Source organism: Myxine glutinosa, chromosome 13 (assembly GCF_964187855.1).
Source record: "Myxine glutinosa chromosome 13, kmMyxGlut1.1, whole genome shotgun sequence".
Classification (NCBI taxonomy): Eukaryota; Metazoa; Chordata; class Myxini; order Myxiniformes; family Myxinidae; genus Myxine; species Myxine glutinosa.
Window position 1 is genome coordinate 90,546,537 of NC_136273.1, and position 17,272 is coordinate 90,563,808.

Below are 17,272 nucleotides of genomic sequence, written 5' to 3' on the forward strand. Positions count from 1 at the left end.
GCTTTCCCAAGCATTCCGGTGTTTTGCGATTCAAAATCTGACAATTCTGACGGGAAAAGGCCTCCGTAGTATTTGAAAACGCCTTTTGACACTTTTGGCAGGAAAAGGCCTCCGTAGTATTCGAAATCGCCTTTTCCGGGGTGAGGGCCACCGTTAGCTCGTGGACGACACGAGGAGAACGTTCCGCTGGGGCTTGGCGAGGCTTCAAAGCCCCTGGCGTGGCCCGGAGTTTGGTCAAGGACACGTACTTCGTGCCCGATTGAGGATGAGACTGGGGTGGCTGTCCGGTGACGCCCGCCAAGGACGTCTGAGCGCCCAGGGGCCCGCAGAGAGGGGCCCTCCCCTTCGAAGATGGGTAAGGTGCCGGGTTTCGGGCTCGGCTCGCAGGCTCCGCAATGAGCCCATTCAAGGTCGCCGCGACTGCGCGACCGCGACCGCGCGATTCAATGAGCCGCGGGCCGCGTGCCGTTTTCCTGCACACTTTCGCGTAATGTCCCTTTTGCGAGCACAAATGGCATATAGCGTCTCGTGCCGGACACACGGGACGGGCATGGCGTGGCCCCCTACAGAAAAAGCATGCGGCCCCGCGTAAGGCCTTGGGTCTGGTCGTAGCGGCAGCCGTCAGGACTGGGTCTTCCTCCGGAGCATCCCGGAGTTCCGCGAGCAGGTCCGCGTCCTCGGCGGTAGCACTCTCCGGCCGGGCGTGTAGTGTAGTGCCCGCCAAGAGGCGCGTGCGATCATAGGTGTTCGATTGCATCCGCGCTTCGGTGTATACTTTCCCTTGCTCGAGTGCCGTAGCGAAGGTCAGGTCGGTCTTCTCTAAGAGCTTGAGCCTTAGTTCCTGGGAGGAGACCCCTGCAATGAAGGCATCTAAAAGAAGATCATCCTGAGCCTGCGCGGGAGTCCGTGGCTCCTTGATGCTGTCCAGCAAGAGCTGCCGGAGCTCCTGGGCATAGTGGTCCATCGCCTCGTTGGGTTGCTGACGTCGCGTTAGCAGCAAATATCGTGCATACACCGGGCTTTTTTCCTTTATGTACAGCCGTTTGAGCTCCGCGATCGAGAGGTCATACATCGCGAATTGAGCGATGGAATTGTACACCTTGTAGTCGATTTTTGAATGAAGCTTTGCTAGCTTCGCGGCAGCCGTCGGCGCGGTCTCAGGCTCCTCGAAATGATTCTCCAATGTTCTGAGCCAGTGCTTCAGTTGCAAGCCACCATCCGGGCCTTGCGGGTCGGCGCAGAATACGGCAACCGCCAGCGTCTTGTTGCCAGCCATGTCGGTAGATATAAATGGAATTAAGTGTTGTGGAAAACCAATCAGGTCCACACAACTTTAGTCCAACTTGTGGTTTAATTCCATTTAGATCATGACATCATCCTGTAATGCAGGAAATGCAAGAAGTATACGATGTGGCATCACATGGGACCATTCATAACATTCAATGCAAGCAAGCTGGATATTCTATGCTGGCATACCGTTAGCGAGTCTACCAGATGTAACGTGTCACAGGAGAAGTCTCGGAGCACCGTCCGCAGCAGCGGGTCTTATAGTCACGCCCCTAGCGGTGTCAACGAGCAGCGAGCACCACCCCCGGGTTCAGTACGATTACGATTTCACTACAATCACCACCATCATCATTATCACCACCATCATCATTATCACCATCGCTATCATCCTAATCACAATAGGTATCATCATTATCATCATCAGTATCACTACCATCATCATCACCACCATCATCACCATCGCTATCATCCTAATCACCATATCTATCATCATCACCATAGGTAGCATCATTATCATCATCATCATTATCACCACCATCATCATTATCACCACCATCATCATTATCACCACCATCATCATTATCACCACCATCATCATTATCACCATCGCTATCATCCTAATCACCATAGGTATCATCATTATCATCATCAGTATCACTACCATCATCATCACCACCATCATCACCATCGCTATCATCCTAATCACCATATCTATCATCATCACCATAGGTAGCATCATTATCATCATCATTATCACCACCACCATCATCATTATCACCACCATCATCATTATCACCACCATCATCATTATCACAACCATCATCATTATCACCATCGCTATCATCCTAATCACCATAGGTATCATCATTATCATCATCAGTATCACTACCATCATCATCACCATCATCACCACAATCGCTTTTGCACTTGTATTAGTGTGGAAAAAAACACTTTTTGCACTTGTGATAGTGTTGAAAAACCACTTTTCGCACTTGTGTTAGTGTTGAAAAAACACTTTTCGCATTTGTGTTAGTGTTGAAAAACCACTTTTCGCACTTGTGATAGTGTTGAAAAACCACTTTTCGCACTTGTATTAGTGTGGAAAAAACACTTTTTGCACTTGTGATGGTGTTGAAAAACGACTTTTCGCACTTGTGTTAGTGTTGAAAAACCACTTTTCGCACTTGTGTTAGTGTTGAAAAACCACTTTTCGCACTTGTGTTAGTGTTGAAAAACCACTTTTCGCACTTGTGTTAGTGTTGAAAAACCACTTTTCGCACTTGTGTTGGTGCAGGAAACCACTTTTGCACTTGTATTAGTGTGGAAAAACTACTTTTCGCACTTGTGTTAGTGTTGAAAAACCACTTTTCGCACTTGTGTTAGTGTTGAAAAACCATATTTCGCACTTGTGTTGGTGCAGGAAACCACTTTTGCACTTGTATTAGTGTGGAAAAAACACTTTTTGCACTTGTGATAGTGTTGAAAAACCACTTTTCGCACTTGTGTTAGTTTTGAAAAACCACTTTTCGCACTTGTGTTAGTGTTGAAAAACCACTTTTCACACTTGTGTTGGTGCAGGAAACCACTTTTGCACTTCTATTAGTGTGGAAAAAACCACTTTTCGCACTTGTGTTAGTGTTGAAAAACCACTTTTCGCACTTGTGTTAGTGTTGAAAAACCACTTTTCGCACTTGTGTTAGTGTTGAAAAACCACATTTCGCACTTGTGTTGGTGCAGGAAACCACTTTTGCACTTGTATTAGTGTGGAAAAAACACTTTTTGCACTTGTGATAGTGTTGAAAAACCACTTTTCGCACTTGTGTTAGTGTTGAAAAACCACTTTTCGCACTTGTGTTAGTGTTGAAAAACCACTTTTCCCACTTGTGTTGGTGCAGGAAACCACTTTTGCACTTGTATTAGTGTGGAAAACCACTTTTCGCACTTGTGTTAGTGTTGAAAAACCACTTTTCGCACTTGTGTTAGTGTTGAAAACCACTTTTCACACTTGTGTTGGTGCAGGAAACCACTTTTGCACTTGTATTTGTGTGGAAAAAACACTTTTTGCACTTGTGATAGTGTTGAAAAACCACTTTTCGCACTTGTGTTAGTGTTAAAAAACCACTTTTCGCACTTGTGTTAGTGTTGAAAAACCACTTTTCGCACTTGTGTTAGTGTTGAAAAACCACTTTTCGCACTTGTGTTGGTGCAGGAAACCACTTTTGCACTTGTGTTAGTGTTGAAAAACCACTTTTCACACTTGTGTTGGTGCAGGAAACCACTTTTGCACTTCTATTAGTGTGGAAAAACCACTTTTCGCACTTGTGTTAGTGTTGAAAAACCACTTTTTGCACTTGTGTTAGTGTTGAAAAACCACTTTTCGCACTTGTGTTAGTGTTGAAAAACCACTTTTCGCACTTGTGTTGGTGCAGGAAACCACTTTTGCACTTGTATTAGTGTGGAAAAACCACTTTTCACACTTGTGTTAGTGTTGAAAAACCACTTTTCGCACTTGTGTTAGTGTTGAAAAACCACTTTTCGCACTTGTGTTGGTGCAGGAAACCACTTTTGCACTTGTATTAGTGTGGAAAAAACACTTTTTGCACTTGTGATAGTGTTGAAAAACCACTTTTCGCACTTGTGTTAGTGTTGAAAACCACTTTTCGCACTTGTGTTAGTGTTGAAAAACCACTTTTCGCACTTGTGTTGGTGCAGGAAACCACTTTTGCACTTGTATTAGTGTGGAAAAAACGCTTTTTGCACTTGTGATAGTGTTGAAAAACCACTTTTCGCACTTGTGTTAGTGTTGAAAAACCACTTTTCGCACTTGTGTTAGTGTTGAAAAACCACTTTTCACACTTGTGTTGGTGCAGGAAACCACTTTTGCACTTCTATTAGTGTGGAAAAACCACTTTTCGCACTTGTGTTAGTGTTGAAAAACCACTTTTCGCACTTGTGTTAGTGTTGAAAAACCACTTTTCGCACTTGTGTTAGTGTTGAAAAACCACATTTCGCACTTGTGTTGGTGCAGGAAACCACTTTTGCACTTGTATTAGTGTGGAAAAAACACTTTTTGCACTTGTGATAGTGTTGAAAAACCACTTTTCGCACTTGTGTTAGTGTTGAAAAACCACTTTTCGCACTTGTGTTAGTGTTGAAAAACCACTTTTCCCACTTGTGTTGGTGCAGGAAACCACTTTTGCACTTGTATTAGTGTGGAAAAACCACTTTTCGCACTTGTGTTAGTGTTGAAAAACCACTTTTCGCACTTGTGTTAGTGTTGAAAAACCACTTTTCACACTTGTGTTGGTGCAGGAAACCACTTTTGCACTTGTATTTGTGTGGAAAAAACACTTTTTGCACTTGTGATAGTGTTGAAAAACCACTTTTCGCACTTGTGTTAGTGTTAAAAAACCACTTTTCGCACTTGTGTTAGTGTTGAAAAACCACTTTTCGCACTTGTGTTAGTGTTGAAAAACCACTTTTCGCACTTGTGTTGGTGCAGGAAACCACTTTTGCACTTGTGTTAGTGTTGAAAAACCACTTTTCACACTTGTGTTGGTGCAGGAAACCACTTTTGCACTTCTATTAGTGTGGAAAAACCACTTTTCGCACTTGTGTTAGTGTTGAAAAACCACTTTTTGCACTAGTGTTAGTGTTGAAAAACCACTTTTCGCACTTGTGTTAGTGTTGAAAAACCACTTTTCGCACTTGTGTTGGTGCAGGAAACCAGTTTTGCACTTGTATTAGTGTGGAAAAACCACTTTTCACACTTGTGTTAGTGTTGAAAAACCACTTTTCGCACTTGTGTTAGTGTTGAAAAAACAGTTTTCGCACTTGTGTTGGTGCAGGAAACCACTTTTGCACTTGTATTAGTGTGGAAAAACCACTTTTTGCACTTGTGATAGTGTTGAAAAACCACTTTTCGCACTTGTGTTAGTGTTGAAAACCACTTTTCGCACTTGTGTTAGTGTTGAAAAACCACTTTTCGCACTTGTGTTGGTGCAGGAAACCACTTTTGCACTTGTATTAGTGTGGAAAAAACACTTTTTGCACTTGTGATAGTGTTGAAAAACCACTTTTTGCACTTATGTTAGTGTTGAAAAACCACTTTTCGCACTTGTGTTTGTGCAGGAAACCACTTTTGCACTTGTATTAGTGTGGAAAAAACACTTTTTGCACTTGTGTTAGTGTTGAAAAACCACTTTTCGCACTTGTGTTAGTGTTGAAAAACCACTTTTCGCACTTGTGTTGGTGCAGGAAACCACTTTTGCACTTGTGTTAGTGTGGAAAAAACACTTTTTGCACTTGTGATAGTGTTGAAAAACCACTTTTCGCACTTGTGTTAGTGTTGAAAAACCACTTTCCGCACTTGTGTTGGTGCAGGAAACCACTTTTGCACTTGTATTAGTGTGGAAAAACCACTTTTCGCACTTGTGTTAGTGTTGAAAAACCACTTTTCGCACTTGTGTTAGTGTTGAAAACCCACTTTTCGCACTTGTTTTGGTGCAGGAAACCACTTTTGCACTTGTATTAGTGTGGAAAAAACACTTTTTGCACGTGTGATAGTGTTGAAAAACCACTTTTCGCACTTGTGTTAGTGTTGAAAAACCACTTTTCGCACTTGTGTTAGTGTTGAAAAACCACTTTTCGCACTTGTGTTGGTGCAGGAAACCACTTTTGCACTTGTATTAGTGTGGAAAAACTACTTTTCGCACTTGTGTTAGTGTTGAAAAACCACTTTTCGCACTTGTGTTAGTGTTGAAAAACCACTTTTCGCACTTGTGTTGGTGCAGGAAACCACTTTTGCACTTGTATTAGTGTGGAAAAAACACTTTTTGCACTTGTGATAGTGTTGAAAAACCACTTTTCGCACTTGTGTTAGTGTTGAAAAACCACTTTTCGCACTTGTGTTGGTGCAGGAAACCACTTTTGCACTTGTATTAGTGTGGAAAACCACTTTTCGCACTTGTGTTAGTGTTGAAAAACCACTTTTCGCACTTGTGTTAGTGTTGAAAAACCACTTTTCGCACTTGTGTTGGTGCAGGAAACCACTTTTGCATTTGTATTAGTGTGGAAAAACCACTTTTCGCACTTGTGTTATTGTTGAAAAACCACTTTTCGCACTTGTGTTAGTGTTGAGAAACCACTTTTCGCACTTGTGTTGGTGCAGGAAACCACTTTTGCACTTCTATTAGTGTGGAAAAACCACTTTTCGCACTTGTGTTAGTGTTGAAAAACCACTTTTCGCACTTGTGTTAGTGTTGAAAAACCACTTTTCGCACTTGTGTTAGTGTTGAAAAACCACATTTCGCACTTGTGTTGGTGCAGGAAACCACTTTTGCACTTGTATTAGTGTGGAAAAAACACTTTTTGCACTTGTGATAGTGTTGAAAAACCACTTTTCGCACTTGTGTTAGTGTTGAAACACCACTTTTCGCACTTGTGTTAGTGTTGAAAAACCACTTTTCGCACTTGTGTTGGTGCAGGAAACCACTTTTGCACTTGTATTAGTGTGGAAAAACCACTTTTCGCACTTGTGTTAGTTTTGAAAAACCACTTTTCGCACTTGTGTTAGTGTTGAGAAACCACTTTTCGCACTTGTGTTAGTGTTGAGAAACCACTTTTCGCACTTGTGTTGGTGCAGGAAACCACTTTTGCACTTGTATTTAGTCTAGTAGGAAGACTAGGTCCCCCTGCACCCCCCGGAGATATACTTCTAATCAGTGTTTCTAGATTGGAAAAAATGTGTAGAAAATGACTAGCTATGGCCCCAAGCTGAAAAAATGTCCCACATACCATTTTTATGCAAATTACTGCTGCCATTATCAAAAAAAGACTAGGTCCCCCTGCACCCCCCGGAGATATACTTCTAATCAGTGTTTCTAGATTGGAAAAAATGTGTAGAAAATGACTAGCTATGGCCCCAAGCTGAAAAAATGTCCCACATACCATTTTTATGCAAATTACTGCTGCCATTATCAAAAAAACGATTTTTGACATATCTCAGCCAATATTGCAGATAATTGAAAAATGAAGGTGTCTAGACCCATGTTTTGAAGGGCATAGATCATGATAGAACTATTCATAACATGATTACATGTGTCTATGGTATACTAGTATGCTAATTAGTGCTTTATTTACAAAATAATCACAGTTTTACGAAATAATAGACTCATATTAAGGTCCGTCTACACAGACGTTAACACAAAGTTTTATTTTTCTAAATACCCTGTGAACTTCACCGAATGCCCTGTGAAACCTGGGATTCTTCTCCAGCTTTTTCAAGGGCCCGACTTTTCCCTTCCCTTTGAAGGCACTGGTGCAGTCTTCTCCGCTGAACACATAGTACCCCAGGAGAGTGGCACAGTAGTCCTCTCCCAGGGATTCTGCCAGCTCAGAGACGTTGACAAGTTGGCGATGCTTCCCTGACCCTGTATCCAGGTACACCGTCAGCTTGATGTTGTGGGCATGGTGGAGCAGGATCAGGAGGATGTCTGTGTCCGGTGTTCTGACTACAGCGTTCTTGTATCCGATGGTAGCAGCATGATGGAGGTACAGAACCACCCTGGTATCAGTCTCTTCCTGGTTGCTGTAGATCGTGGGGAGTTCACGTACCTCGACCTGAAACACAAAAAGGCACCGCATTTCAATCACCAGTCACTGCCAGTTTCAGTATATCTCCGGGGGGTGCAGGGGGACCTAGTCTTTTTTTGATAATGGCAGCAGTAATTTGCATAAAAATGGTATGTGGGACATTTTTTCAGCTTGGGGCCATAGCTAGTCATTTTCTACACATTTTTTCCAATCTAGAAACACTGATTAGAAGTATATCTCCGGGGGGTGCAGGGGGACCTAGTCTTTTTTTGATAATGGCAGCAGTAATTTGCATAAAAATGGTATGTGGGACATTTTTTCAGCTTGGGGCCATAGCTAGTCATTTTCTACACATTTTTTACAATCTAGAAACACTGATTAGAAGTATATCTCCGGGGGGTGCAGGGGGACCTAGTCTTTTTTTGATAATGGCAGCAGTAATTTGCATGAAAATGGTATGTGGGACATTTTTTCAGCTTGGGGCCATAGCTAGTCATTTTCTACACATTTTTTCCAATCTAGAAACACTGATTAGAAGTATATCTCCGGGGGGTGCAGGGGGACCTAGTCTTCCTACTAGACTAATTAGTGTAGAAAAAACACTTTTTGCACTTGTGATAGTGTTGAAAAACCACTTTTCGCACTTGTGTTAGTGTTAAAAAACCACTTTTCACACTTGTGTTAGGGTTGAAAAACCACTTTTCGCACTTGTGTTGGTGTTGAAAAACCACTTTACGCACTTGTGTTTGTGCAGGAAACCACTTTTGCACTTGTATTAGTGTGGAAAAAACACTTTTTGCACTTGTGTTAGTGTTGAAAAACCACTTTTTGCACTTGTGTTAGTGTTGAAAAAACACTTTTCGCACTTGTGTTGGTGCAGGAAACCACTTTTGCACTTGTGCTAGTGTGGAAAAAACACTTTTTGCACTTGTGATTGTGTTGAAAAACCACTTTTCGCACTTGTGTTAGTGTTGAAAAACCACTTTTCGCACTTGTGTTGGTGCAGGAAACCACTTTTGCACTTGTATTAGTGTGGAAAAACCACTTTTCGCACTTGTGTTAGTGTTGAAAAACCACTTTTCGCACTTGTGTTAGTGTTGAAAAACCACTTTTCGCACTTGTGTTGGTGCAGGAAACCACTTTTGCACTTGTATTAGTGTGGAAAAAACACTTTTTGCACTTGTGATAGTGTTGAAAAACCACTTTTCGCACTTGTGCTAGTGTTGAAAAACAACTTTTCACGCTTGTGTTAGTGTTGAAAAACCACTTTTCGCATTTCTGTTGGTGCAGGAAACCACTTTTGCACTTGTATTAGTGTGGAAAACCACTTTTCGCACTTGTGTTAGTGTTGAAAAACCACTTTTCGCACTTGTGATAGTGTTGAAAAACCACCTTTCGCACTTGTGTTGGTGCAGGAAACCACTTTTGCACTTGCATTAGTGTGGAAAAAACACTTTTTGCACTTGTGATAGTGTTGAAAAACCACTTTTCGCACATGTGTTAGTGTTGAAAAACCACTTTTCGCACTTGTGTTAGTGTTGAAAAACCACTTTTCGCACTTGTGTTGGTGCAGGAAACCACTTTTGCACTTGTATTAGTGTGGAAAAAACACTTTTCGCACTTGTGTTAGTGTTGAAAAACCACTTTTCGCACTTGTGTTAGTGTTGAAAAACCATATTTCGCACTTGTGTTGGTGCAGGAAACCACTTTTGCACTTGTATTAGTGTGGAAAAAACACTTTTTGCACTTGTGATAGTGTTGAAAAACCACTTTTCGCACTTGTGTTAGTGTTGAAAAACCACTTTTCGCACTTGTGTTAGTGTTGAAAAACCACTTTTCACACTTGTGTTGGTGCAGGAAACCACTTTTGCACTTCTATTAGTGTGGAAAAACCACTTTTCGCACTTGTGTTAGTGTTGAAAAACCACTTTTCGCACTTGTGTTAGTGTTGAAAAACCACTTTTCGCACTTGTGTTAGTGTTGAAAAACCACATTTCGCACTTGTGTTGGTGCAGGAAACCACTTTTGCACTTGTATTAGTGTGGAAAAAACACTTTTTGCACTTGTGATAGTGTTGAAAAACCACTTTTCGCACTTGTGTTAGTGTTGAAAAACCACTTTTCGCACTTGTGTTAGTGTTGAAAAACCACTTTTCGCACTTGTGTTGGTGCAGGAAACCACTTTTGCACTTGTATTAGTGTGGAAAAACCACTTTTCGCACTTGTGTTAGTGTTGAAAAACCACTTTTCGCACTTGTGTTAGTGTTGAAAAACCACTTTTCACACTTGTGTTGGTGCAGGAAACCACTTTTGCACTTCTATTAGTGTGGAAAAACCACTTTTCGCACTTGTGTTAGTGTTGAAAACCACTTTTCGCACTTGTGTTAGTGTTGAAAAACCACTTTTCGCACTTGTGTTAGTGTTGAAAAACCACTTTTCACACTTGTGTTGGTGCAGGAAACCACTTTTGCACTTCTATTAGTGTGTAAAAAACACTTTTTGCACTTGTGATAGTGTTGAAAAACCACTTTTCGCACTTGTGTTAGTGTTGAAAAACCACTTTTCGCACTTGTGTTAGTGTTGAAAAACCACTTTTCGCACTTGTGTTGGTGCAGGAAACCACTTTTGCACTTGTATTAGTGTGGAAAAACCACTTTTCACACTTGTGTTAGTGTTGAAAAACCACTTTTCGCACTTGTGTTAGTGTTGAGAAACCACTTTTCGCACTTGTGTTAGTGTTGAGAAACCACTTTTCGCACTTGTGTTGGTGCAGGAAACCACTTTTGCACTTGTATTAGTGTAGAAAAAACACTTTTTGCACTTGTGATAGTGTTGAAAAACCACTTTTCGCACTTGTGTTAGTGTTAAAAAACCACTTTTCACACTTGTGTTAGGGTTGAAAAACCACTTTTCGCACTTGTGTTGGTGTTGAAAAACCACTTTACGCACTTGTGTTTGTGCAGGAAACCACTTTTGCACTTGTATTAGTGTGGAAAAAACACTTTTTGCACTTGTGTTAGTGTTGAAAAACCACTTTTTGCACTTGTGTTAGTGTTGAAAAAACACTTTTCGCACTTGTGTTGGTGCAGGAAACCACTTTTGCACTTGTGCTAGTGTGGAAAAAACACTTTTTGCACTTGTGATTGTGTTGAAAAACCACTTTTCGCACTTGTGTTAGTGTTGAAAAACCACTTTTCGCACTTGTGTTGGTGCAGGAAACCACTTTTGCCCTTGTATTAGTGTGGAAAAACCACTTTTCGCACTTGTGTTAGTGTTGAAAAACCACTTTTCGCACTTGTGTTAGTGTTGAAAAACCACTTTTCGCACTTGTGTTGGTGCAGGAAACCACTTTTGCACTTGTATTAGTGTGGAAAAAACACTTTTTGCACTTGTGATAGTGTTGAAAAACCACTTTTCGCACTTGTGCTAGTGTTGAAAAACAACTTTTCACGCTTGTGTTAGTGTTGAAAAACCACTTTTTGCATTTCTGTTGGTGCAGGAAACCACTTTTGCACTTGTATTAGTGTGGAAAACCACTTTTCGCACTTGTGTTAGTGTTGAAAAACCACTTTTCGCACTTGTGTTAGTGTTGAAAAACCACTTTTCGCAATTGTGTTAGTGTTGAAAAGCCACATTTCGCACTTGTGTTGGTGCAGGAAACCACTTTTGCACTTGTATTAGTGTGGAAAAAACACTTTTTGCACTTGTGATAGTGTTGAAAAACCACTTTTCGCACTTGTGTTAGTGTTGAAAAACCACTTTTCGCACTTGTGTTAGTGTTGAAAAACCACTTTTCGCACTTGTGTTGGTGCAGGAAACCACTTTTGCATTTGTATTAGTGTGGAAAAACCACTTTTCGCACTTGTGATAGTGTTGAAAAACCACTTTTCGCACTTGTGTTAGTGTTAAAAAAACCACTTTTTGCACTTGTGTTAGTGTTGAAAAACCACTTTTCGCACTTGTGTTGGTGTTGAAAAACCACCTTTCGCACTTGTGTTGGTGCAGGAAACCACTTTTGCACTTGCATTAGTGTGGAAAAACACTTTTTGCACTTGTGATAGTGTTGAAAAACCACTTTTCGCACATGTGTTAGTGTTGAAAAACCACTTTTCGCACTTGTGTTAGTGTTGAAAAACCACTTTTCGCACTTGTGTTGGTGCAGGAAACCACTTTTGCACTTGTATTAGTGTGGAAAAACCACTTTTCGCACTTGTGTTAGTGTTGAAAACCACTTTTCGCACTTGTGTTAGTGTTGAAAAACCATATTTCGCACTTGTGTTGGTGCAGGAAACCACTTTTGCACTTGTATTAGTGTGGAAAAACACTTTTTGCACTTGTGATAGTGTTGAAAAACCACTTTTCGCACTTGTGTTATTGTTGAAAAACCACTTTTCGCACTTGTGTTAGTGTTGAAAAACCACTTTTCACACTTGTGTTGGTGCAGGAAACCACTTTTGCACTTCTATTAGTGTGGAAAAACCACTTTTCGCACTTGTGTTAGTGTTGAAAAACCACTTTTCGCACTTGTGTTAGTGTTGAAAAACCACTTTTCGCACTTGTGTTAGTGTTGAAAAACCACATTTCGCACTTGTGTTGGTGCAGGAAACCACTTTTGCACTTGTATTAGTGTGGAAAAAACACTTTTTGCACTTGTGATAGTGTTGAAAAACCACTTTTCGCACTTGTGTTAGTGTTGAAAAACCACTTTTCGCACTTGTGTTCGTGTTGAAAAACCACTTTTCCCACTTGTGTTGGTGCAGGAAACCACTTTTGCACTTGTATTAGTGTGGAAAAACCACTTTTCGCACTTGTGTTAGTGTTGAAAAACCACTTTTCGCACTTGTGTTAGTGTTGAAAAACCACTTTTCACACTTGTGTTGGTGCAGGAAACCACTTTTGCACTTGTATTTGTGTGGAAAAAACACTTTTTGCACTTGTGATAGTGTTGAAAAACCACTTTTCGCACTTGTGTTAGTGTTAAAAAACCACTTTTCGCACTTGTGTTAGTGTTGAAAAACCACTTTTCGCACTTGTGTTAGTGTTGAAAAACCACTTTTCGCACTTGTGTTGGTGTAGGAAACCACTTTTGCACTTGTATTAGTGTGGAAAAAACACTTTTTGCACTTGTGATAGTGTTGAAAAACCACTTTTTGCACTTATGTTAGTGTTGAAAAACCACTTTTCGCACTTGTGTTTGTGCAGGAAACCACTTTTGCACTTGTATTAGTGTGGAAAAAACACTTTTTGCACTTGTGTTAGTGTTGAAAAACCACTTTTCGCACTTGTGTTAGTGTTGAAAAACCACTTTTCGCACTTGTGTTGGTGCAGGAAACCACTTTTGCACTTGTGTTAGTGTGGAAAAAACACTTTTTGCACTTGTGATAGTGTTGAAAAACCACTTTTCGCACTTGTGTTAGTGTTGAAAAACCACTTTCCGCACTTGTGTTGGTGCAGGAAACCACTTTTGCACTTGTATTAGTGTGGAAAAACCACTTTTCGCACTTTTGTTAGTGTTGAAAAACCACTTTTCGCACTTGTGTTAGTGTTGAAAACCCACTTTTCGCACTTGTTTTGGTGCAGGAAACCACTTTTGCACTTGTATTAGTGTGGAAAAAACACTTTTTGCACGTGTGATAGTGTTGAAAAACCACTTTTCGCACTTGTGTTAGTGTTGAAAAACCACTTTTCGCACTTGTGTTAGTGTTGAAAAACCACTTTTCGCACTTGTGTTGGTGCAGGAAACCACTTTTGCACTTGTATTAGTGTGGAAAAACCACTTTTCGCACTTGTGTTAGTGTTGAAAAACCACTTTTCGCAGTTGTTAGTGTTGAAAAACCACTTTTCGCACTTGTGTTAGTGTTGAAAAACCACTTTTCACACTTGTGTTGGTGCAGGAAACCACTTTTTGCACTTGTATTAGTGTGGAAAAAACACTTTTTGCACTTGTGATAGTGTTGAAAAACCACTTTTCGCACTTGTGTTAGTGTTGAAAAACCACTTTTCGCACTTGTGTTGGTGCAGGAAACCACTTTTGCACTTGTATTAGTGTGGAAAAACCACTTTTCGCACTTGTGATAGTGTTGAAAAACCACTTTTCGCACATGTGTTAGTGTTGAAAAACCACTTTTCGCACTTGTGTTAGTGCTGAAAAACCACTTTTCGCACTTGTGTTGGTGCAGGAAACCACTTTTGCACTTGTATTAGTGTGGAAAAAACACTTTTCGCACTTGTGTTAGTGTTGAAAAACCACTTTTCGCACTTGTGTTAGTGTTGAAAAACCATATTTCGCACTTGTGTTGGTGCAGGAAACCACTTTTGCACTTGTATTAGTGTGGAAAAAACACTTTTTGCACTTGTGATAGTGTTGAAAAACCACTTTTCGCACTTGTGTTAGTGTTGAAAAACCACTTTTCGCACTTGTGTTAGTGTTGAAAAACCACTTTTCACACTTGTGTTGGTGCAGGAAACCACTTTTGCACTTCTATTAGTGTGGAAAAACCACTTTTCGCACTTGTGTTAGTGTTGAAAAACCACTTTTCGCACTTGTGTTAGTGTTGAAAAACCACTTTTCGCACTTGTGTTAGTGTTGAAAAACCACATTTCGCACTTGTGTTGGTGCAGGAAACCACTTTTGCACTTGTATTAGTGTGGAAAAAACACTTTTTGCACTTGTGATAGTGTTGAAAAACCACTTTTCGCACTTGTGTTAGTGTTGAAAAACCACTTTTCGCACTTGTGTTAGTGTTGAAAAACCACTTTTCGCACTTGTGTTGGTGCAGGAAACCACTTTTGCACTTGTATTAGTGTGGAAAAACCACTTTTCGCACTTGTGTTAGTATTGAAAAACCACTTTTCGCACTTGTGTTAGTGTTGAAAAACCACTTTTCACACTTGTGTTGGTGCAGGAAACCACTTTTGCACTTCTATTAGTGTGGAAAAACCACTTTTCGCACTTGTGTTAGTGTTGAAAAACCACTTTTCGCACTTGTGTTAGTGTTGAAAAACCACTTTTCACACTTGTGTTGGTGCAGGAAACCACTTTTGCACTTCTATTAGTGTGTAAAAAACACTTTTTGCACTTGTGATAGTGTTGAAAAACCACTTTTCCACACTTGTGTTAGTGTTGAAAAACCACTTTTCGCACTTGTGTTAGTGTTGAAAAACCACTTTTCGCACTTGTGTTGGTGCAGGAAACCACTTTTGCACTTGTATTAGTGTGGAAAACCACTTTTCGCACTTGTGTTAGTGTTGAAAAACCACTTTTCGCACTTGTGTTAGTGTTGAGAAACCACTTTTCGCACTTGTGTTAGTGTTGAGAAACCACTTTTCGCACTTGTGTTGGTGCAGGAAACCACTTTTGCACTTGTAATAGTGTAGAAAAAACACTTTTTGCACTTGTGATAGTGTTGAAAAACCACTTTTCGCACTTGTGTTAGTGTTAAAAAACCACTTTTCACACTTGTGTTAGGGTTGAAAAACCACTTTTCGCACTTGTGTTGGTGTTGAAAAACCACTTTACGCACTTGTGTTTGTGCAGGAAACCACTTTTGCACTTGTATTAGTGTGGAAAAAACACTTTTTGCACTTGTGTTAGTGTTGAAAAACCACTTTTTGCACTTGTGTTAGTGTTGAAAAAACACTTTTCGCACTTGTGTTGGTGCAGGAAACCACTTTTGCACTTGTGCTAGTGTGGAAAAAACACTTTTTGCACTTGTGATTGTGTTGAAAAACCACTTTTCGCACTTGTGTTAGTGTTGAAAAACCACTTTTCGCACTTGTGTTGGTGCAGGAAACCACTTTTGCACTTGTATTAGTGTGGAAAAACCACTTTTCGCACTTGTGTTAGTGTTGAAAAACCACTTTTCACACTTGTGTTAGTGTTGAAAAACCACTTTTCGCACTTGTGTCGGTGCAGGAAACCACTTTTGCACTTGTATTAGTGTGGAAAAAACACTTTTTGCACTTGTGATAGTGTTGAAAAACCACTTTTCGCACTTGTGCTAGTGTTGAAAAACCACTTTTCACGCTTGTGTTAGTGTTGAAAAACCACTTTTCGCATTTCTGTTGGTGCAGGAAACCACTTTTGCACTTGTATTAGTGTGGAAAACCACTTTTCGCACTTGTGTTAGTGTTGAAAAACCACTTTTCGCACTTGTGTTAGTGTTGAAAAACCACTTTTCGCAATTGTGTTAGTGTTGAAAAGCCACATTTCGCACTTGTGTTGGTGCAGGAAACCACTTTTGCACTTGTATTAGTGTGGAAAAAACACTTTTTGCACTTGTGATAGTGTTGAAAAACCACTTTTCGCACTTGTGTTAGTGTTGAAAAACCACTTTTCGCACTTGTGTTAGTGTTGAAAAACCACTTTTCGCACTTGTGTTGGTGCAGGAAACCACTTTTGCATTTGTATTAGTGTGGAAAAACCACTTTTCGCACTTGTGTTAGTGTTGAAAAACCACTTTTCGCACTTGTGTTAGTGTTGAGAAACCACTTTTCGCACTTGTGTTGGTGCAGGAAACCACTTTTGCACTTGTATTAGTGTGGAAAAACACTTTTTGCACTTGTGATAGTGTTGAAAAACCACTTTTCGCACTTGTGTTAGTGTTAAAAAACCACTTTTTGCACTTGTGTTAGTGTTGAAAAACCACTTTTCGCACTTGTGTTGGTGTTGAAAAACCACCTTTCGCACTTGTGTTGGTGCAGGAAACCACTTTTGCACTTGCATTAGTGTGGAAAAAACACTTTTTGCACTTGTGATAGTGTTGAAAAACCACTTTTCGCACATGTGTTAGTGTTGAAAAACCACTTTTCGCACTTGTGTTAGTGTTGAAAAACCACTTTTCGCACTTGTGTTGGTGCAGGAAACCACTTTTGCACTTGTATTAGTGTGGAAAAACCACTTTTCGCACTTGTGTTAGTGTTGAAAAACCACTTTTCGCACTTGTGTTAGTGTTGAAAAACCATATTTCGCACTTGTGTTGGTGCAGGAAACCACTTTTGCACTTGTATTAGTGTGGAAAAACACTTTTTGCACTTGTGATAGTGTTGAAAAACCACTTTTCGCACTTGTGTTAGTGTTGAAAAACCACTTTTCGCACTTGTGTTAGTGTTGAAAAACCACTTTTCACACTTGTGTTGGTGCAGGAAACCACTTTTGCACTTCTATTAGTGTGGAAAAACCACTTTTCGCACTTGTGTTAGTGTTGAAAAACCACTTTTCGCACTTGTGTTAGTGTTGAAAAACCACATTTCGCACTTGTGTTGGTGCAGGAAACCAATTTTGCACTTGTATTAGTGTGGAAAAAACACTTTTTGCACTTGTGATAGTGTTGAAAAACCACTTTTCGCACTTGTGTTAGTGTTGAAAAACCACTTTTCGCACTTGTGTTCGT